This window comes from Microtus pennsylvanicus, chromosome 18, assembly GCF_037038515.1.
Source record: "Microtus pennsylvanicus isolate mMicPen1 chromosome 18, mMicPen1.hap1, whole genome shotgun sequence".
In the NCBI taxonomy this organism is placed as follows: Eukaryota; Metazoa; Chordata; class Mammalia; order Rodentia; family Cricetidae; genus Microtus; species Microtus pennsylvanicus.
In genome coordinates this window covers 27,749,365-27,771,124 of record NC_134596.1, presented here as the reverse complement: position 1 = coordinate 27,771,124, position 21,760 = coordinate 27,749,365, and the positions used below count along the sequence as shown (strand labels likewise).

Below are 21,760 nucleotides of genomic sequence, written 5' to 3'. Positions count from 1 at the left end.
CCAAGATTAGCACAGAACCTGGCACAGAACAAGCACCTGGTGGGTGCTTTGTGCCACCATCACTATGACTCACTAGGATTTACATCCCCCATCTCTCACACTCCAGTGAGGAGCCACTTTCTGCCACCCCCAGAGTACGGAGGCTGGCAGGCCCTTAACCCAGTAAGAAACTGAAGATTCTGAAAGGGGCCAGAGCTGGTGTCCTGGCTGGCCCACAGCCTGGGGTCTTCCAAGGTGAGAAGGCTGAACAGACCTCTCCCCTCTGACAGCAGGATGAGCCCAGCACCTCCCTGGGGGGGGGGGGGATCTCTCTGGAGACCAGAGGCCTGGCAGGGAGCCAAAGTAGGAGCCTCTCCAAGAAAATGCTGGCTTTGAGCCAAGGAGCATCCCAGAAGCTGGGGCTTGCTAATAGGCTGAGGCTGAGAGGAGGAGGGGCAGTCAGGGGATGAGCAGCCCCAGCCATGTTCCAACGAAAGGAACCTAGCCAAAAGGGAGTTTGATGTGACCCTGGGACACACAGCTGTCTTCCCTTGTTTAGTGCTTTCTCTGTATTTGGGAGAATATGAAGTCACCAGTGGGGGGTGTGGGTCCCACTTTTGGAACAATGATCCTGTCAGCTCCAGTTCTGCCCACACAAACCCACTAGGGTACTGATGACCTAAAATTTTTTATCTAAAGGGTCTTTTGGGGCTACTCTTACCTTAAATGTTGAAAAATACATTATCACCCATAGACTCAGGCCACAACTTCCACCTTCAAGGACTGAGGGGTAATCTCCACCTAACGGGCTCTTCTAGGCTGTCCTAAAAGCCCCCGCAGGCCCGAGTCTCTCCACCTGGTTTTCCTGCACTCTATGCATAGACCTCTGTGATCAGACTTCTCTTGGATGATCAGAACAACCAGTTCAAGTGTCAGGTCTGTAAGGGAGATCAGCCATTTCCATCAGAACTGTAAGTGGGAGCTCCCTATGTAATCTTAAATTCTAGAAGCCTCAGTCCAAAGACAGAAGAAACAGGTCATTTTAATTACATATTTTATTTAGTCCAATATTATTTAAATGTGTCATACTACCCAAACCAGCCACATTTATGAGATGAACCATTCATGTCTATTGGGTATCACACTGGACAGAACAATACAGATCGACTCCAGCAGCAGGTCCCCGTTTTCAGATAAGAATATGGCCAAGGTTATCTATGATGGAGAGGACACCAAGGTAGAAGAAAGGAAAGCCCCAGACTCCATCCTCACATCTGGGCCTACCAGCCTTCCCTTTCAGCTTCCAGATGCATAGCCATGGACTATTAGGGAGAGGACAGCATGGTCAAGCAAGTTCAGGGACACTGCAACATCAACCTATTTGAAATAGAGACAACTCAGAAAGGAGTAGAAATGGGTACATTTGACGTTACAAGTCCGGGGAACAAAGACAGCAGAAGGGAACTGGAGGGGCCTCTGGGAGACCTCTGTGTCAGACCCAAGTCTTGCTGAGGCCCCTCTGTTTGTGTCACCCTGCTCAGGGCCACCTGGCTCCCATGGCGCATCAATACCCGTGCTCCAGCACAGGGGCTGGTGAATTTTCCACCACGTCTCCCTGGAAGAACTACCCACAAAAGCTCCTCTCTGCTTTAGAAGGCGAGAACAAGTCGTGCATTTACCCACTGCCTCTAGTCTTCTTACTCTGAGTCGCCATGCCAACACACAGTCATAATTACCAAGGAACGCGTCAATAGTGGCAGCATTGACAAAGACACTATATCAGGGCTTGGGAGCTAAGCAAGGTCAGGCTCTTCACAGCTCCCCAGCTTCCTGCCCACTTCCTTTATTCCACTGGATCCATCTCTTTCCTTCATTCTCCTTCTCCCACCCAGATGGTCTGATTTTATTTTCTCTGCAGAGAAAGGAACTACAGCTCAGTGTATAAAACACTTTTATAGCAATTAGGAGACAGGTTCTCCTTTGAGTTCTGGTTTTAACTTGTGGGAAAAAGTCACTTTAACACCCAGACCTCGGGTTTTTGTGTTTTTTTTTCCCCCTCTGCAAATGGGGAGAACATTTCTGGACACTGCCTATTCAGTAAGGGGGTGCCTGCATTTAGTTCACCTTCTAAATTCAGAGACGGGCTGTCATGTAGTCATCTCTGAAATCGTCTTTATGATCAACAACAGAGGTATCAGAAGCTCAAGGAAACAAAAGGAGGTTCAGATCAGAGAGGGAGTTAGTTCTAATGCCCGGGAACAGCAGGGCCTGTGTCTCCCCCCAGGAAGAGCGAAAATCTCAGAAAAGGAGCCAGGAACAGCTGAATGGTGGCCTCTATCAGATTATGAAGAGATGAGTGGGACGGATGAGAACTATCAGGCGAAATGACAAGCATCCTGAGGCCCCCAGTGAGAAGCAGGACATGCACCCATTTTAAATGAGAGGTCAGAGAAAGAAGGCAGACAGCCATCGCTGGAGCCCCACACAAGAGCGCCCCGATTTCAGGACACCCAGTGCACCAACATCTGAACTTACAAAGGAGATAAATTGGAGGCTGATGATTAGCATCACAAAATGATTATTCCCTTTGTAAAAGGCTTCACTGCAGGACTGCTTTAAATAGTGCATTTAAACCATGATCTGATTTGCTAAATTCGATTTATACACATCTACTGCCTAAGCTGGCGTGCGGCTGTATTTACATGTCTTCCCTTGGCACAGAGCAGGGGAGAAGCTGGCCATTATTTGGGGCCTTTAATCCTTGTAGACAGTAACTAATCTGGGGAGCTGAACCCTGTTTTTCCTCTGCAGCTGGGGCTTTCGCTGCACACTGGTCCCAGTTCTGCTGTTTTGCCCACTTAGGACTGGGACCGGATCTGTGGGAGCCTCTCTGGAAAGAGGGGCTCCCTACTAGGAAGCTCATTCCTCCCCATATTCAGGAGTGACACTTTCCGGGTACAGATGTCCGGGTTACTGAACTATTCTGTTTCTACAGTCATCAAGCCCAGGATTCAAACCCCACCTTTTGGGGGCCACTGGCATTTCCTAACCTGAGCCACAGCTGGACCAGTGAGTGTACTTACGCCCCAGGAGCCAAACCTGGGAAGGGATGGGAGAGGACTGATTCTCTACTACAGAAGACAGAAGATCTCCTGGAACAATTAGGGCGGGAGGGGGTGGGCACGACAGGACTGGGACTCAGACACACCTTCCTTGCTTCACTAGAGGAATTTGAAGGCTTCACTGACAAGGCCCCTGAAGGACAAATGACTCTTCAGTACTGTGATAGTGTGGCCAGGAGTCAGGCCATATCCTAGAAGGGAAATCCACTCCCCAGCTCACACCGTTTGCTGGGGTGGCCCTGGTGGTTATGGTTATATTACTAGGTATAGGAACTCTACAATGGTAAAAGTGCCCCCCCCCCCAGTCAGGGCTTCCGCCTCCATCCTCAACCAAGCACTAGGTTTTGCATTAGGTCTTGTTTGCCACACGCTTACAGATTCCTACCATAATAAGTCCAGCTTAACACCCGGAACCTGAGGAAAGAAAGAGACAGAACCCGGGGCAAAAGAGTTCATAGTGAAGATGAGCGGACGTTAGGCCACAAGTAAAGCATCTCCCTGTTGAAGGCCACTAAAGCCTGGATTCTGGAGAATGGAGACTGGATGGGGAGTCTGGTCCTTGTTTGGACTGGTCCTAGCCCTTGTTTCACTAACTTAGTGGCCTCAAAGAAAATCAAATTTTGGGGCGCTCATGTCCCAATCTGTGATATATGCACTCAACCTACATAATCATCATTCTTCATTAATATTTTTTCTGGTGTTGGGTATTGAGCCATAGGCAAGAGCTCACCACTGAGCTACATCAATTCTATACAAACCAGAGGTCAGAAAAATGTTTTATCTCTGACCAGTACTAACAAGCTTCCTCTTTGAGCAGAGTTACAAAGTCACCATTCTCTCTTTGTCTTGGCTGTCAGGAAGCTCCGAGCAACCACAGTAGCCAATTGTAAATATTATTTTAGGCCAGGGCTTCAGGGTAGACATTGGGGAGTGTGACAAGAGAGTCCTCAGATGTGAGGTTGGGCTGAGTAAGAAGGGGGCTTGGGTTCCGGAGGGGCTTGATGGTTATTGGAAAGGAGAACAGACATGATACATCATTGTTTATGTATATGCACTTGCAGAGACTCAAATTGAGAACCCAGGCCTCAGGTTTTAGCCTGAGATCCACACCCTACCCTCTGGTGAGTCACTTAAGGGAGTCATCACCCTACCTAAGGAGGTCCAAGTTCACAGGAAGCACTTAGGCCTGGCACAAGGCAGAATTCAACAAAGATAAACTGATAACTGAAGTTTCTTGGTGGGTGGTGGCTCTATATACAAACACACGTATCTGACCTGCTTTAGGGCACCCATGGCTTAAGAAGGCAGACTGACTAATGATTGATGGAATAGGGGCGTAGGAGAAAGAAAAGTTCTGCCCACAAACCCACTAGGGTACTGCTGACCTAAAATTGTGGCTCTTGGGCGGAGGTCTGGAGAGGGCAAGGCCGAAGATGCTGTCCCATGGCTGCCATCTGTCTACCTTTATCCTCAAACTGTCTCAGTCCAGCTAAGACAGTGAGAATGGGGTCTCTAGGTCACCCTGAACCCCGACCACACTTTCACAAGGTCTCACATTGGGGCTCTGGACTCTCTTGGCCTCAGGGGGGTCACACCAGGGGCTGGGATAATGGAAGGGGGGGCTGCTCACCGCCTCCAGCATCACAGTTTCAAGGAAATGTGGGCGCTGGGAAGTAACTCTCCAAGAGCCTGCGGGTCCAAACTACAAAAACAAATAAACAACAACAAAACCCACTGTCAGCTGGGCCTGTTCCTCAGCTTGGTGGAGAAGGCCCTTCCGATGGCGTTCCTGCAAGGAACCCAGTAGCACCCCCACTTTCTCCTGCTGCTTTCTCCTTTGCAGCCCTGAAGGTCACTGCGGCCTTGGGGGACAGGGTCCCTGGGCAAAGGAAGATGGGTCTGGGCGGGAGTAGAATATTTGGAGTGGTCCAGGGCAGGCAGCCTCCAGGACTCCCCAGGCCGCTCCCTGAGCTCGCCGCTTCCGTGGGCCGCCGAGAGGCCCGGTTGGCGCGAGGAGGAGCTCGGCGGGCCCCGCGGCGCGGCGACCTACCTCGTGCCCACGCAGCCATCTTGCCGCCGCTTGCTCGCTCTCAAAATGGCCTCCCGGACCCGCGGCGCGGCCCCTCCGGAGCCTCGGTGCAGGCCGAGGGGACACGGCCCTTCCCCGGCTTCTCCTCCCGGCGGCACCCGGCGTCGGGTGTGCCCGCGCAGGCCGCGCTCCGGGGTCTTCCTCGCCGGGTGTCGCCTACTTCTGTAGGCCCGGGGAAGACCTGGGACTCGAGGTGTGAGGCCGGCCGGGGATCCCCGTCCCTGTCGGCGCCGCGGGTGAGCGCACCGGACCAGGCCCTGGACCCCTGCTGTGCGCCTAGCCTGACCCCCCCGGGCGGAGGAGAAGCGGCTGCGCCTTTCCCCAGCCGAGGTTGGCCACCGCCCGCGACTGTGGCTTCTGCCGGACCGGTCTAAGAAGCCACCTCGGAGGCCAGAATCCTTCCAGCATCCCGGTGCGCTCAGCTTGCAAGCGCTCCGCGACCAGCTCGGCGGGACCGCGTTGCAGAGCACGAGCTAGCAGGTGTATTTTTAAAGCCGTCGCCCACTTGGGGACGTGTGAGGGCACGGTGACTTTGAATTCTGGCCTCGAGAGGAAGGGGGATCGCCTTCCAGGGGGATCTTCCAGGGTAGAAAGGCAGTCGCCTTACCAGCGGGATCCTGGAATCTTCCAACGTTCCTGGTCGCCGACCCGTTTTGGGGACACTGCTGTGTCCTCCTTCCCTGGCTACAGCCACTCACCTCTCCCGTGGCCGTGGCATGTCCTCCTTCGCGCGGAGAGGCAATAGGTGCCAGCGCAGGAGCCGCAGAGCTCAGGGTAAGACGGGCGGGAAGCTGGAGCACCTGCCGGTGAGCCACTGTAACACAGACGGGAGACGTCGGGCGCCTGCCACCGACTCCTAGAAGAATGTCCGGTTCATTCGAAGCCTCAGGGTCCTGGGGCAGTGGCCTGGAGGTGGGGGCACAGTTCTCCTCCAGGTCACGACCCCAGCCTGGGGAAAATGTTGACTTCTCGGAGCTTTAACCACATCCACCCGAAGATGGGAGAAACATCGGGTTGGGTATCTGCTATGGAATGGAGTGGGGGTTCTGTCATAGCACCCATGGTTGTCGCTGCGAGGTCCCTGGGGACCTGGATGTGTGTTCCTGACCTAAACAGAAAGCCCGAGTTCGACTCAACCAAGGCACAACCTGGCTTTCCTCAGTGTCATAACTAATGAGACTTCGACCCCTGGAGGTTTTCCGGAAAAGTCAGCTCCATGCCCAGAGCTAACACGGGCCTCCTGGAGGTGCTGGCTTGGCCTCCAGCCCTAGCCTTCTTTACTAGGGCAGTCAATGCGGGTCTGCTGACTTCAAATGTCTCAAGACAGATGCCCCCCTGGTTAGTCATCCAAGCTCAGAATTTATACCTGACTCTCTCTGATCTCCCCCATACACGGGGTGCTCTTTGAGGCCATTGGGACTCAGCAGATTGGGCACTAGCTGGGGGAGGAAGGCAGCCTGTGGGCCCTTTGGTGACTCTCCGAGCATCTATTTGGGCTTTTATTCTGTCTTCAACAGGGGGAAAGTTCTGAATTTCAGACCCAGACATGTGTGCACCCCCTGCCGTTTGAGCTACCATCTGACTACTGCCCACTACGTGCCGGAGATTTTATCTGTATGTTTTATGTAAATCCCACATGACCCCTGTAGGTCCAGATACTATTGTCCCCCATTTCACCCAGAGAGGTGAAGACCACACCTCACGGATATCCTGAGAGAGAAAGAGTAAACCCTGTGGGAAAAAAATCCTACCTCACAGTAGAACCCCCCCCCTCCAAGCTGCTCAGCCTCTCTAAAATTTAGAATGTGAGGGTCCCCCCCCCCCCGTGATTCTGAATCTTGAACCCTAGAACTTCAGATGAGGAATTAACACCTCCAGGGGCAGAAAAAGCCACACAAGCAAGTCAGTCCTACCTTCCCCATAAGCAGGGGATTTCTGCAGCCCTTCCAGGCTTCACCCTCCAGTGTAGGTCCAAACTCTTGAGGGAACCTGGAGAAGTTCCACCGTGGCCAATAATCCTCTCACCGTTGACAACGGTATTATTAGCAGGATAACCCAACCAGAATAATAAGAGATACATTGATATAAGGGCTTGATATTTTTGCACACACCCTGAGGGATTATAGGAGCTAAAAAAAGAAAAGAAAAAAAAGAACATTCTCAGAAATGCCCCTCTTTTTCCTTCATGTTAGACAAGGAGCTCTCCTATTCTGAGAGCTGCTTTTTCTTTAAATGACATGACATGGGTCTTTTTTTCAATGAAACGTTTATAAGAGGCAAAAATTAAATCCATGAGGCCTGAAGTGAAATAAATACATTTTAAAGGTTTTTTTTTTAATAGTTGTTTTCAGATAAGTAAGGGCTATGGCTCTTGGCTTAGGCTGGCTGAGGCAGCTAAGATTGGGCAGTTGTAGGGTGAGGTGAGGTGGGTGGGAGATGCAGACTAAGGGGAGTAATAGCAAGGGACTGGGGCCACCCTCTCCAGGAGGCAGACAAGAGAAGCCCTTTACAAAACAATCCCAGACAGACCTGCAACACTGACCCACCCTGGAGGGTGGCCATGGGTCCCAAACTTCCATCCAACTTTCGCTGAGATCCAACTATACCCTAACAAGGGGGAGAAGGGCTGAGAAATGCCACCACCCCATACATTTCAGAAACACACAAAGACTAGGGATTTGACCTAAGCCAGCCAGAAGCAGTTCTGCTCACTGTGCCCCCTAATTCATGGGGGTAACAGAACTAGGCTGTATGCTGGGGTGGGGGTGGTGAGGCTGGCCAGTGAGGGGCTCCAGTGCCTGCACAGATGGAAGCTGAGGCGGTCTAATTAGCACAAAGCCCGCACCTTCCATTAATAGCTCACCAGCAGCTCCTGGATGCCGCTGGAGGCAGTCAAGTTGGAATGTGTGAGGCTCACCTGTCCCCAGCTCATTAACAGACCTAGGGTGAGAATAGGGCTGTCCTGTGGAAGGACCAGCCCAAACCAGCCCCCACCCCCATCTAATTACAGGTTTGACTTCTGGGTCCATCTGAAGGGAAGAATGCTTGACCTAAGTCCCATATTCGTGGGCACGTGTTCAGCCAGGCCTCCAAGGACAGTGTGCTCTCTCCGGACTTGAAATGAATTCCTCTTTAAAAGTGCTGGCTTACATTCCATTTGGGTAAAACTGACAGAGACCTCAAAGGGCGGTTGGGGAGAGGGGAGCAGGTAGACTGGGAAGAAACAAGAGAGAAGTTTCTGGAAGGGGGGAACTGCTATCTTGGGTGTAAATTTGTCAGAACTCATAGAATTGTACACCTATAATCTATTTTCAGATGAAAATAATGCCTTTAGGAATGTGTGTGTATGTGTGTGTGTGTGTGCCTCACATATCCACCCAAAGGTGTTGGCCCCTGACTGATCTCTCCAGAGCTTCTTTCTGGTTGATGTGCAGGTTCACACCCCTTTTCAGGGGTCACCATGGAGAAAGGGGCCAGAGCAGATGGAGAAACAGGGCTGTGCACATCACAAACACGAGGCCTTGGCTGGCCGAGTGGGGAGGAGGAATGTCTGAATTGAATCAATTAGCTGCAGAAAACTTCAGAAAAGAAGTAAGGCCCTTCATAAAAACAAAGCCCACTCCTTAATCCCCAAAGGCAATCCTCTTCCCCCATTCCCATGGCCATTCCTCAGTAAACAAAGAAGTCCCCCCTTCCACATCCACACCTCAATATTCATTATGAGCTGACGTCTGAGGCTGCATTCCAGCCTCCCAGAGTGCCCTAATGACTGGAAACCCAATGGCAGATGACTGAGGGGTTTTCCTCTCCTCTCTCCACGGCTCTGCCCTTCCCATGGCAGTCTGTTCTGTTCTTTCTTTCCTCCTTCCCTTTCTTCTTTTCTTCAAATTAGTGAATAAGCAAACCCCTAGCAAGCAAATCAAAGCAAAGACATCACTAACTCTACTTTGTTCATTTATTTTGACAAGTGCAGTTTAATTTTAATTATTTATGATAATACTTCATAGTAGACGAGTAAATGTGCCGGGGTATATTTGGTAACATTAATGAAGTCTGCCTAATAGGGACCTTCACTCCAGCACCCTGCCTGGAGAGCTGCCTGCTGGAGAAGCAGGGCGAGCCCACTGGTCTGTAGTAGGGTTTGCAATTTTTTTTTGTGTGTGGGGGTGGGGAGAGGAGAACTTAATGGGTTTGAGGATTAGCCAAGGGAAAATTAACCCGATTCTAGAGAAGAGGCAAATAGTAAGCCCATAATCATGCCTCGGTGTGGATTGTGTGTATTTAAACACCGAGAACGCACACTTGGTGATAAGAAGGCCCAGGCGTGCATACATGCCACATGCATATTTACACATGAATCTCCAATGTGCAAATCAACAGAGGCCCAGAGAAATTAGGCTCTGGGCAATTAAAAATAGAAATAAAAATAGAAAATGGAATACATCGAGTTCTCTATCTCTCCCAAGTACCTTTTCCCTACTGATCATATGCTTCACATGGGCAAACACAGGGCAAAATTTGGAAGACTGGGGGAGGCAGTTTCTTCAGCTCCTGATCCCATTGGAATGTTCCATAGACACAATGGGTCACACACAGGTCTTTGTGGATGTACTGTCACTTTAAATAGGGCCTGAGGAGGGATGTAGCTCTGTGGCGGAGCACTCCATAGCATCCATAGTATTAAGGAAAAAATCCAGTAAAGCTGACTCTTATAGCACACTCCCATGACTGTTAATATAAGTGTAGAATCCTACATATCAACAAAATGTGTGCATATGTGCACTTAAGAATGGGTATGTTATATACCATTTGGTACAAACACATAGGTATTGAGATACACACTGTAAAGAATTTACAAAGACACTTTGTGCAGTCATACTAGATTTAAGGCATATCACAATAAATGCTTGGTTTTTGAGACTGTAAAGAAACCTTTGGATCACCACTTTTATTATTACTTTTTTCAAGTACTGAGGACTTCCTGTTTCTTGTTTCTGAAATGTCTGTCAGTGTTCAAGATAGTTTAGAGACATATCAAGGGACAGGTGGGTCTTCTTGAGACCAACTATAGTACAGTCTCAGGACAAAGGCCAGGTTTGGTCTAGCCCTTGGGATGAGAACTATTAACACCACCATTTCTGTTTGTTTTCTGAATGACCCCAGCAGGGAAAGTGGGACCTCTTCACAAGGAGGGTTAGCCAAAGGGTAAGAGGTGGGAGACCGTTTTCTTGGCACAGCCCAGGAGTGCTGGATGACTATCTCCACGACCAGGCTGCCCCTAAACACAGGTGCTGCTGAGGCCCCTCACAACCCCCTATTCTTCAAGCAGAGGGCTATTTCGGATAGTGCAAGAGGACCAGCCCTAGGCACCTGGCTCCAAGACTTCTCCTCTGGCCCCAATCTCTTCCAACCTTTCTCGGTGATGCTGTGACCTGGCTCTGGCGTGGGAAAGGCGGTTTGGAGCTTTTCACAAATCTAGTATCCCCTTGAACCAAAACCAATTAGCCTGGCCCAAGGTCCTGTCATTGAGGCCCTGGCCCTCTTTTCAAACCCCTGCGGCTCAATTGCGGTGAGGGGCTGGCCAGTGAATGCCGGGACCACTTAAAGTGGTGCTTAAGCCGGACCGGGCTGGAAGGAAGGAGCCAGCGCTATAGGGGCTGCAGCCGCCCATTCTCAGAGCCACTGACCAAGGTTTTGTTCCAGCCACAGCCCCCACCCTGGTTCTACTGCTAACGACCCTCCCTTCTCTTCACTTTCCAGCTGTCTGGAGGAGAAATCAAAAGCTAACTCTAGGAATCCCTGAGACACCTAAATTTGGCTTCCCTAGATAGAAAGGGCAATACAGTTTTTGAGTCTTACCCCAAGCCCTGTCCTCGAAGGCATTAACCACGACAGAGCACCCACTATAAACTTGTTTTTCTTGGCTGCACCTGAACGAACACCCCATCTTCTGGATGAGAAAACTGACTCGCCTGAAATCACAGGAAGTTTAGGGAAAGCTTTTGGGAACTCCCGAATACTCTCTTAGGAAGAAAGAGGGACCTTCAGACCAAGATGAGAAAGATTATGGAGAGCTCACTGAAAAACTGACTTAAAAAATAAAAAGCAGGGACAAGCCCAGCTATCTACCAAGATGGGGTCCACATTGCCCACATCTCCATGGGGTCTAATAAGGAGTGAGTGAGAGGATAAAGTGCCATAATCTTCCTTTAGGCCCCTACCTCTCGCTTGTCCCCAATTTTCCTTTTACCCCCGTCCAGGTGGGTAGCACTACTAGGGGGCTCTGGCTGTCGCCATGGTAACGCGCATCCCACCCTAGGCCAGAGCTGATTGGTCATATAAACCAGGGTAGAGGAAGGTAGGATGGGCTCCAGTCTGGGTGGAATAGGGGACAAGGACACCCCACCCCACGCGCGTGAGAAGCCAAGGGTGGAAGAGAAGGCAATTAAAATGGCGCCGCAGCCTCCAAAGGGCCGCTCCTCTGGGTGCGGACACCCGGGTGGGAGAAGGCCCTGCGGGCCGCACTGCTCCTCAGGGGTTTTGGAGGGCGCATCAATCCCTGTAAGGATGTCCTGGGGCTCACGGATGAGCGCTCCCCGCAGGCCGATCTGCACACACTGGCCTGCCAGGCGCAGTCCGGTGGCTTAGCGGGATCCGCGGACCCCGGGGCGCGGGGCTGCGCATTGGGGGCGAGGGCGGGGCAGCAGCGGCCTCGCCTCTAATCCCGGCGCTGCGTGTGGGAGCGGCGGGATCAGGGAATTAGCGCTGTAACTTCGGATTAGTAACGCTCGCTAAATGAGGGCCTAATTCCGACCCTTCATGCTTTTCAGCGTCGCGCTGGGTCCTGGGAGGCCTCCTGGCCCCGCTGCTTCGTGCTCTGTTCCCATTTCCCGGGAGGTCGGACTGCGGTCGAGAACTCCTGGACCAGTCCAGAGCTGGGCTCCTGGCCTCACAGCAGCCTGCGTTTCGGTGATGCCTGCTGATGCCAGCTTTTCATTGGTCAGGCTGAGGCCTATATGAGGCTGGTATGGTTCAGGGTTGAAATTCCGTGGACCAGGAAGTTGTTCTCGAAGCCTCGTGATCAACGAGGGCTGCCTGCAACCCTGCCCTGCCAAGTGGCCTCCGTGCGACCTTCTGCCAAAGGTTCCGTGGTGTTTCTAGTTGTAAAATGAAAGGGGTTGACATCTTTGAGATCCCAACCAATTCTGGCTTCCAACTCTACTTTCAGCCGCGTTTTCGGGGCCCACAAGCCTTTTCTTTGGAAAGAGACTAGTTAGTGGAAATTGGAACAGTGTAGCCCACTGTTACTTGGGCAGCCAGACCAGAGGAGACCTGGAGAACAGATGGGAAGGGGATGGGGTGGGAAGCAAAGGCTGAGGAGGCCCCAGGCCTTGCTGGCTCCTCCAGGCCTAAACTAGCTAGGGGGGTTGATAAGGAACATAATTCTGAGCCTGTATCTTGGGCTCCAAGTGTCCGGGGTAGGATTTGAACATGTCTCTGTTAGGATGAAATGGGTGGGTTGGCACGCCTTAAAGCCTTTTCTAATGGGTGTGAGGATAAAGTCTGAATCAGAATCAGTATGCCATTCCATCAAGCGCCACCACTACCTCCCTCGAAGCCCTCATCCTTTCCCTTAGGTGCAAGGTTTTGTATCAGCAGATTCCCCCTTGGTACAAAGCAAGCAGAAAAAGTCCTGCACTTCCTCAGGCTTGGACTCTTCCTCCACCGCAGTCCTGATGGAGGTTCAGGCCTGCCCCTGACAGCAAGGGAAGCTGGCGTTTCAAAGCAACACACATTTGAACTGCACAGGCACAGCTGTGATGCTCTAAAGCCATTTTGCCTTATGGAGGGACCGGTTCTTCCAAAATAGCAAAGGAGCAGGGATGGTGGGAAGAAGGATGTAAGCGGTGAAGGTGAGGCAGGGTCCACAGAAGCCCAGTTCAGCTGTGAGGCGTGGAGGCAGGGAGTGCTGGGCTAGCAGGCTGGGAGAGCTGCTCTGGTTTCGTCTGAAATGAGGTCACCAGCAGCACACAGGCTCCCAAGTGCACTGGGAAGGGAGGGCAGGCCCAGGAGATGCTGGGGTGGGGGGTGCTCCTGGGGTACCAAGCCAGTGAGTGACCCTTCACAGGTAGAGAGAGACTGGGCTTTCAAAAAGGAAGGCATTGTAACAGGATCACGGAAACCCTTCTTCCACCCAGTGATCATCTCTGAGGAGGAGGAGGCAGAGATAGTTGCTTTCCTGCCATTGCCTGCCTGCTCTTAATTTGGACCAGCAGCTAAAATTCAAATGGCAACACAGCGCAAAGTCTCCACCTGCCTCAGCCATACCTTCCCTTCTCCAGAGCCAAGGGGTCTCCCTATTGTAACCTCTTGAATGTCTGACTTTTACACACGTAGCCTTTTCTTTTTGTTTGTTAAAATATTTTTTTGCTAAGCAAAGAAAAAGCGACTTGTAGGTGCGAAGATGGAAAAAGATTTCCATTCTTACAAGGGGGCCGAGAGGACAATCTTATAAAAAAAAAAAAAAAACCAAGGCGGAGGCTCCTGGGATTGAACTGGGCCAAGATGGAGGTAAAGAGATATATAGGTAAGGCCCACCTCTGCCACCTCTGAGCCGTGTGACCCTGGAGGAGTCTGTCTCCCCGCCCCATCTGCTTCCTTATTTGTTCAAGGAAATGAAAACGGGTCAAGTCAGGATGGTGGCTCCAGTCCTTCCCAGTCAATCTGGTAAGGCACTCACACACCGATATTCCCGCAAAAACAACTGCAAGCCCTTCAAGGAACGTGAAGGGACTGACTTTTTGGATCCTTTCTTCTCTGCAGCTCGACAGGGCCCATAGCTGGATCTAGATCCACTGGGGGTGGGGGCGGTCAACGGTTTCCCAAGTTGCAGGGGCCCCAAACTTCAAGATAAGGAAAGAGGGTGAAGGGAGTGTCAAGGAGGAGAATGGCCTGGAAGGCAGATAAACCCCGAAGGGGGATCTTCGGCGCTACGTGGGGCTAAGAACCTCGTACACTGAGCAGTGGCACGCCCCACTCGCTGCGCCCAGCTAAGAGGGACCTGGAGCTTGAGTGGCCGGTGTGCAGCATTAGGTTGCCATGGGAACGGAATTCAGATTTTCCCCAATTGCTTTTTTATTTGCTAGACATTGTAATACATCTTATGTTGCCACTTATTGGGGCGGGAAGGAGAAGAGCTCCAGAGAGCCTGGCTGCCCCTTAACCAGTTGGGGAAGTTGGGGAGACGCCGGCTCAAGTCGTCGCACCGGGGCAGTCGTAGAGGTTAGGTCTCTCCCGCCCACCAGCCTGCTCTTGGTTTGTATGCAGGGCAGGGCTGGTCGGTCGGGGCGGGAGGCCCCCGCCTAGGCCCCTTGCCATTGAGCACACTCCCCGCCAGTTCTGCTCCGCTTCACGCTGCACACAGACCCCCCAACTGCACACAAAGGCAGCTGCCAGAGCCGGTGAAAAGTGATCAAATTATCAAGAACTTGACCTCACCGAGGGGCGAAGCTCCAGCAACCCCCCAGCCGTATGCTAATGGCGCTCAGGGGCTGACTCGTCGAATAATTCGATAAAGGCCGCATTGTTAGCGGCAGGGCAGCCCCCCGCCCACCCTTTTACTCCCCCCACCCCACTGCCTACCGCTCTCCTCTCTCTCTCTCTCTCTCTCTCTCTCTCTCTCTCTCTCTCTCTCTCTCTCTCTCTCTCTCTCTCTCTCTCTCTCTCCTTTCCTCTCTCTCCCCCTCTCTTTCTCATCGCATTTGCATCCCAAAATCCCCGTCCGCAGCTCCGGGAGCGGATTGTTCAAGCCTGATTTATGGGGTGAAGGCAAAGGCTGGCGCCTTCTCCTCCAGCGACCCCTCTGCAACCCCAGCCCGCTCCCTGCCCCCAGCCCACTCCACTTTGGGGTTCCAGCCTCGGCGCTGGGGAATGGGGATAGGGGGCAGGGAACGAGGAAGAGGTGAAGGAAGTACCTCCAGGATGCGGCGGGTGTTCCTGAGAAAGCCGAGGTCGGATACCTGGTCCGGGCGCGGCCGCTCCGTCGAGTTGAAGTCCCTGGTTGGCGTGGGCTTCAATGGGCTCCTTTGGCTCCTGTGGCCAGGGCGGCCGGGCGGGCAATCGCACGGAGAAGTTGTGAGAGTCATTTCTACTTTCGGTTATCTAGCTTTATGACGGCTCTGTGGCACTCATACAGCTAGATAACCAAAGAGAGAAACGGGCCTCCTTTCGCCGGCACCGCTGCCGCGCTGTGGGCCCCACGTGCCGCTGCCGACCCGGCGCGGGGGCCTGAGCGGGCGCCTCTCCCGCAGCCTCGGGCGCACGCGGAGAGCCAGAGGGGACCGACAGACACACAGACACACGGACTCCCGCTACCCGGCTCGCCCAGCTCCCTTCCTCCCTCGCCCTCGCGGCATCTCTATCCCCAGGTCTCCGTTCAGTGCGTCCGCGGCCCGCTTCGACGGCAACCCAGGGCGCACTCGGGGCACCGGTGCGCTGCGCTCGGGCAGCCTCGGGCGCCCCGGCTGCCCCCAGCGCACTGGACCGTCAGCCCTCCTCTCGCAGGCTAATCGCCCCGCGGGGAAGTGACGTCAGTCCGGGAATCGGCCTATCACGGACTCCCATTCAAATCCCAGCCCCCTTCCCGCGCTCGGCACCACCCAGCCTTACAATGGCCTCGGCGTCCACGGCTCCTGCGCCGCGAGGACAGGGGAGTGCCCCCTTCTGCCCTCAGAAGCGTTAGGCCTGCGTCCCTGGATGCACACCCTCTGGCTTTTCTTCCCAGTCTCTCTGACCTCCCCTCAAAGTCTTGGGTGCCTGGAGGCCACCGCAGACCACCAGAGTTAGAGTTTGAGGGAAGAGGGTTAAGGTCGTGGTCTCGCCAGGGCAACCCAAGTGAGCGCTTGATAGACTGCGAACCGGTCACTTCATCTACTGTCTCTCTTTCCCCTTACCCAGCACTGTGCAGACTACGCGGTAAAGACTGGGGGTTAAGGGAGGGATTGAGTGTCCTCCTGTGTCTAGATCAGTAAGTGTATCCCATACATAACGCCTGACTTGTAAGGATTCCAGCGGCAAGCTACATTCAAACCAGGTTCTAGATGTTGATATCAGGCTGCTGGCTCCCTTCCCTCTGGTTATTCCTAGGCATAGCCAATAAGGTGCAATCGATTGGGCCCTGGCGCTTTGAAGATACCCAAGACCGGAATTGGGCTCCTATTTATCTCCCACAGGGAGAGAAAAAACCCACATTTCCTACCGTCTTTCTACTCTCAGCACACAACTGGCCTACTCACTCCAACTGGTTCACAGAGCAAAAAGATTGACACCTTGGGTTTCCCAGAGCCACACTAGAATTGAGCCTGTCCACTCAACTGGAGCTCCATTTCAGGCTCCCAAATGTGACTAGCACATAGGTGCTCTCTTGAAACCACTCCCTTCTTCCTGGTGCCTATGCTCCCACTTGGGCCCTCTGACTCACCCCTGCACCCATCCCTGGGAGGCCAAGGATTAAATATGAAAAATTCGATAGATTTGTTCCAGGAGCTAGGGGGAAATGCAACAATAGAGTAGGCTAGCTGATCCCGGGATCCCAGCAGTGACTACACAGGAGTGTCAGAGACTCCTGTCCTAAGGTCCAGGGAGCACCCCAGGCTTAGGTAGGGGCTACTCATTCAGATCTATTTTAGTGGGGCTGGAAATCCCTGGCCACTCTCCACCAGCAAACCTCTGCAGGGTGTGTTCGAAGCATAGGCCCAAAGCGGGTGGTTTGGAAGGGGTTTGGAGATTTTCCTAAACACATCCAAGGCATTCTCCTTTTAAATAACACATCTGGATTTTTGTCAAGGAGAGAGGCTTTACCATGCACCTCTTTACACTGCTGCTTGTTTTGGATTTGTCCTATTTCAGCTTGACCCAAAATCCAAGGTGGGCTGTATTCCCAGTGCCATTCTCGTCAGCCGGTGACCAAGCCAGCTAGCGGTAAAACACCACTCTCCAAATTCCACCTCACAGACACATCCTTCTCTCCAGAAAAGGGACATAAGCCAGACCTAGATGAGCCTCAGAGAAATAGAGAGGCCGACCTACCGACCTACCAACAGCTAGGATTTGGAAGGAACCTCAAATTTGGCCCTACGTGGTTAATTCTAAAGGATTTTCATAATTAGGAGGTGCCCCTTTCTTCTCCGCCTACGGCTTCTGGAATCTACACCCTTTTCCATTTAGCTGTGTGTCTGTCAGTGTGGGGGACCTCCTGAGCTCTAGTCCTTCTGGGCCACCCTGAGCTTGGATGGTAGAGGGGAGGTGTGTGAACAGGATTCACCTGAGAGTGAGAGGGGGGGAAGAAAGGGGGAAATAGGGGACAGGAGAAAGAGGAGAGAGAGAAAAGAAGGAGCCTTCTCAGAGTGCAATTTAAGCAGGATGCTGCACAAAATGGCTCCTCAGCGAGGCTCACGGTAACAGCACACTGGAGCCCTGGCCCGCAAGCCTAGGGCTGGTTAGCGCTCTGGGAGAAAGATTAAAAAGCTTGATTTTACATTCAGTTCAGGTGCAGCAGGTCAATGCCACCAAGGCCGCATTTCTGTTGTTTTTGAGGAAACCACGTCCCTTGACAGAACAGGTGAGGTCGACCAGGCAGAGGCACCCACACCATGCTGGCATAAGACACCATCCTGGAACAGAGACTCCTTCATTTTCCCCCTCCAGTACCCAGGGGCATGAAAGCATCATAGGCTCACTCTCAGGAGGGAGATTACAGTAAGGCTGAACCTTGAACCACGAGCTGCCTGCCATTTGGAGGTTGTTCTGATGGGGCAGGGCAATGGGCTGTCTGTTAGCAGCCACACCCAGGTACAGCAGGGGAAGCCCCCAGGTCAGCACCCAGCAGAGGCACATTGTTTGGAGCCGAGGCTACTCAAGGAAGACCCTACTGACCTTGGCTCTAATTGTCTCCTCCTCTGCATCCTGGACTGGGTCTGAGTTGAGTTCGACGCACTTCCTCCCACGTCAATCTCTCGCCTCTAGCCTACTGTCCCAGCACAGTCCTTAACTCGCAAGAAGAACCACCACTGGGTCTAGAAAACTGCCGGCGGCTGGTGGGCCCTGGCCATGGTGCTGAGAATCACCCACCTGACATTTCTCTCCCTCTGCGGTTCCACTTGCCCAGAATTTCCTCTGTCAGCTAGGGTTTGAAACCCAAGCTTTAGGGGTGCCTAAGGCTAATTAGAGAAGCAAGCATCCAGGGGGCAAGTCCAGCATTTAGACATCCCCACCAAAGATAGAAGACAACGTCTTTCATAGTCAAAGCTCCACAGAGGGAAAAAAAGCCCTTAACTGAATCTACAGAAGCTACTAGACATTTGTTCTAGAGCCCACCGACTCAGGAAACCCACACTGCACTTTCTCCCCAGGCTGCCCCTAAGGCTGGTGTGTTACTTGTGCGGGCAATCTGTATGCAAGTGCTCCACTTGCCTCTAGCCCACGTTTCTATTTCTCGATGATCAGTAGTTATTCAGTTCAATACAGGCCATAGATGGGCACCTTCCCCTTCAGGACACAATGAGTTAAGGGGTTCAGAGAAGGATGGGCCAATTCACAGCCTTGCTCACACCCTTGTCCTGTGACCAGACTTGCCCAGATTCTGAGGCTGGGAGCCTGAGGCTGATGGAACACAGCAGCAGATGTAGCCTCTTGGCCTGCTATTCACTCTGGAATGAGCACTCCTTTTGATCCCCTCTGGGCTGTAATTAAGACACAGAATCTCTAGCCACAACCCAGGCCTATTCCAGGTGCCTTTTCCCCCATTGCTGCCTTCCTCTCTCATTCTTTCCTCGGGCCCAGGCTTTGATGAGCTGATCTTCCTATTGTCTAGAGGCTGGAAAGGCTGTTCATTGGGAGATCCAGCTTTGGGTTCCCTCAGCTGGAGCCAGCTCCTGGTACCCAGAGGCTAAGAGGCCTCCACACCTACCCTCAAATACACATGGCCAATTGGGCTGCAGTTCCTTCTCTGGCTTTCCACCGGCCTGTTTCCCCAGCAGCTGAGGTGTAGGCAGGCAGGGTGCGGGCTCTTCTAAACAGGAACCTCAAAAACACCCTTTCCAAAGGCTAAGCCTTTCTTCAGGACCTCTAGCAGCCAATATTGCTGGTAGAGACTCTTGAGGTGTACCCCAGCTTCTGCCCACTTAGCCTGCCTCTGGCCTCCCTTGATTGAAAGCCAGACCCTCAAATAAACTCCATCCCCCACTGCCCTGCCGCCAAGGTGTAAGAATCTATCACCTCCTGAACATGGAGATTCAAAGGGGGTCTCCCCTTTAGACTCAGCACCCTGCTTCAGTCCCTAGCACAATGGCTCTAAGCTTGTAATTTTTTTGGGGGGGGGTGTTTTTACTGCTCCAGAGATCTGGGCTGGAGTCTCTCCTTGCTAGAGTTGGCCACCTCCTTGCTCTGCTTGGGCCATCCTACGCCACCCCACCATCCCAGCTGCTCCCAGAGAAGCCCCCTCGACAGTCTCAGCCTCCATCCCTTCCCTCATTCTTCTCAGCTCAGAGAAGGCTGGGCTGGAGGAGGCTCCAGAGACACCCACAGACAGATCCAAAGGCCTGTCCGAAAGCACAGAGCGGGGGTGCTGAGCAGAAGAGCTTTCCCAACTTCCCATTTCAGAAGGGGAAAGGGGCGTCATAAATCTTGTTTAGAGCGGGTGCTGTGTGTTGCATTCTCTCAAAATACGTTTTCCCGGGAAGCCACTTTGTAGATTATTTGTGTGTTGGCGGGGGCTGAGGGATAAGAAGGAAGACGGGAGTCACGGAAGGGGTTAGGGAGGGGGACTCCCTGGAATCTCTTTTAGAAACATTTTCTTTCTCTCAAACCTTTCTACCTTCCCACAACTTCCATCGGACCCCTTACCCTGTCCCTTTCTGAACACCGTGGGTGCGTCTCACTGTCCCAAGACCCTTGACCTTGGTCTTGACGATTTGCGAGAGATGCCTGAGCTCTGACCCACAATCAGAGCGCAACCCCCATCCCTCCAGTAGTCAAGGAAAGCCCTGAGCCCCGTGAGATACCCAAGAGGGACCCGCAGGGATACCCCAGGCCCCTTCACCAGTCCAACCGTCTTCCTGACGCTGTCCTAGTGCAGACTACCGCCCTGGCGCCCTAGCTCCTCTTTGCTGGCCTGACCGAAACGCAAAAGGCATTGGAACTTACGGACCCAGGAGGGGGCCGGGGCCCCATGAGGCGACGGCGGGGGTGGGGCGGTTGTGGTGACGGTGGTTCGGTCGCCCAGGATCAGGCGAGTCCCCAGGCTCAGGCCCAGCTCCGGTCGCCCTCCAGGAGCCGCTACTCGCACGGTCGCGTGGCCGAGAGCTGCTAGAGGCAGGCGCGGCGGCGGTGGCGCGGGGGCTCCTGGCAGCGCGCTGCTTCTCCGGGCTGTGAGCGGCTCAGCGCCGCCTTCTCGGGCCGGCACGGCCCGCAGTGACGTCAGCGCGGCTCCCCCCGCCCCCCCTGGCTTCACCCGGACCAGTGCGGAACAGAGAGGCGGAGGCAGGAGGCTAGGGGCGCCCTGTCCTGAGACCCGGCCCTGTCTGCCCCTGCCCAGCTTGCGTTCGAGCAACCCTCTCCGCAAACGACCCGCACTACCGGGCTCACCCAGAGCCACCAACCACCTGGGAAGTGGTGACAAGCCCAGGGCTGGAAATCTCGCTGGCAGCTCCAGGATCCAGGATCCAGGATGCTCGGCGAAGAAAGGAGAGCTGAGGGCTTGAGGCGCCCTGGGCGAAAAGGGGTCTTTTGATCTTTTCGCACACACAAGTGATGATTGAGGGGACCATGAAGGATTGGCAGGTCCTGGGGGTCCCAGCGTGGGCTCGGAAGCGACCCTTTAGTTTTCAGGAACGTGTCTCATTGACAGCCTGGGTTGTGTTCTAGGCTGGATCGTGCTGCTCCGAGACCCAGTGCCTCCCCCACCCCGCCTCACCCGTGGGCGGTGCACCTGCAAACTCGTTGGGCCGCAGACCGCCCCCGAGCCGCTGTCCAAATGCTGAATCCGGCCTCCCCGGGGCGGGCTCCGGAGCCTGGCTGCACCTCGCTCGGCATTGTCCGCAGGGCGGGCACAGGGTTCTGGGACTCCGAGACAGAGCCCCTGAAATTCTAGTGCTCTGAGATGATATTGGGAAGCTACAAGGAAGGGGGCGAGAGGTCAAGAGGAGGCGGGAACAGAAAGGGCAGGCAGACCCGAGTGCCTGACCTGCGGAACCACCTCTTCCTCTTGCGCCCCGGTGGCTCGCTCAGGGTCCCTTCTGCCAGTGTGTGTTTCTCTCGCCACCACAGCAGGGGAGGTCCCTCCGGCCGAACTTGTCAGCGGGTCTCATCATTCATCACGAGCCAGACAGACAGGCCAAGTTCATGAGCAACGCAGTTAACCCCTTGCAAACTGTTCGCCTCCCAAAGGAGGGAGCCTTTTGAATAGGGAATGCTGTCTGGGATTCCTGGGACACCACCTCCCGGAAGCTGGCCTGCCACAGCTCCTTTCTTCTTCCTGGTCTCGCTCCGAAAATTTTTTCCTGTTATTTTCTTA

General features: G+C 53.5%; 1 long non-coding RNA gene across 4 annotated transcripts in view; it reads right to left on the bottom strand.

Moving 5' to 3' along the window:
- Positions 1-20,597, bottom strand: part of LOC142837625 (uncharacterized) — a 32,850-nt gene extending 12,253 nt beyond the window's left edge. Inside the window, exons 1-2 of one of the 4 annotated variants that reach the window (XR_012908303.1) lie at positions 20,392-20,597; positions 5,889-6,004 (exon numbers count right to left, since the gene is read on the bottom strand). This is a non-coding gene — a long non-coding RNA (uncharacterized LOC142837625). Of the gene's footprint in view, positions 1-5,797; positions 6,005-20,391 lie in introns of all 4 variants that reach the window. The other 3 variants (XR_012908304.1, XR_012908302.1, XR_012908305.1) reach the window with 3 other exon arrangements.
- Between the last annotated feature and the right edge of the window lie 1,163 nt (positions 20,598-21,760).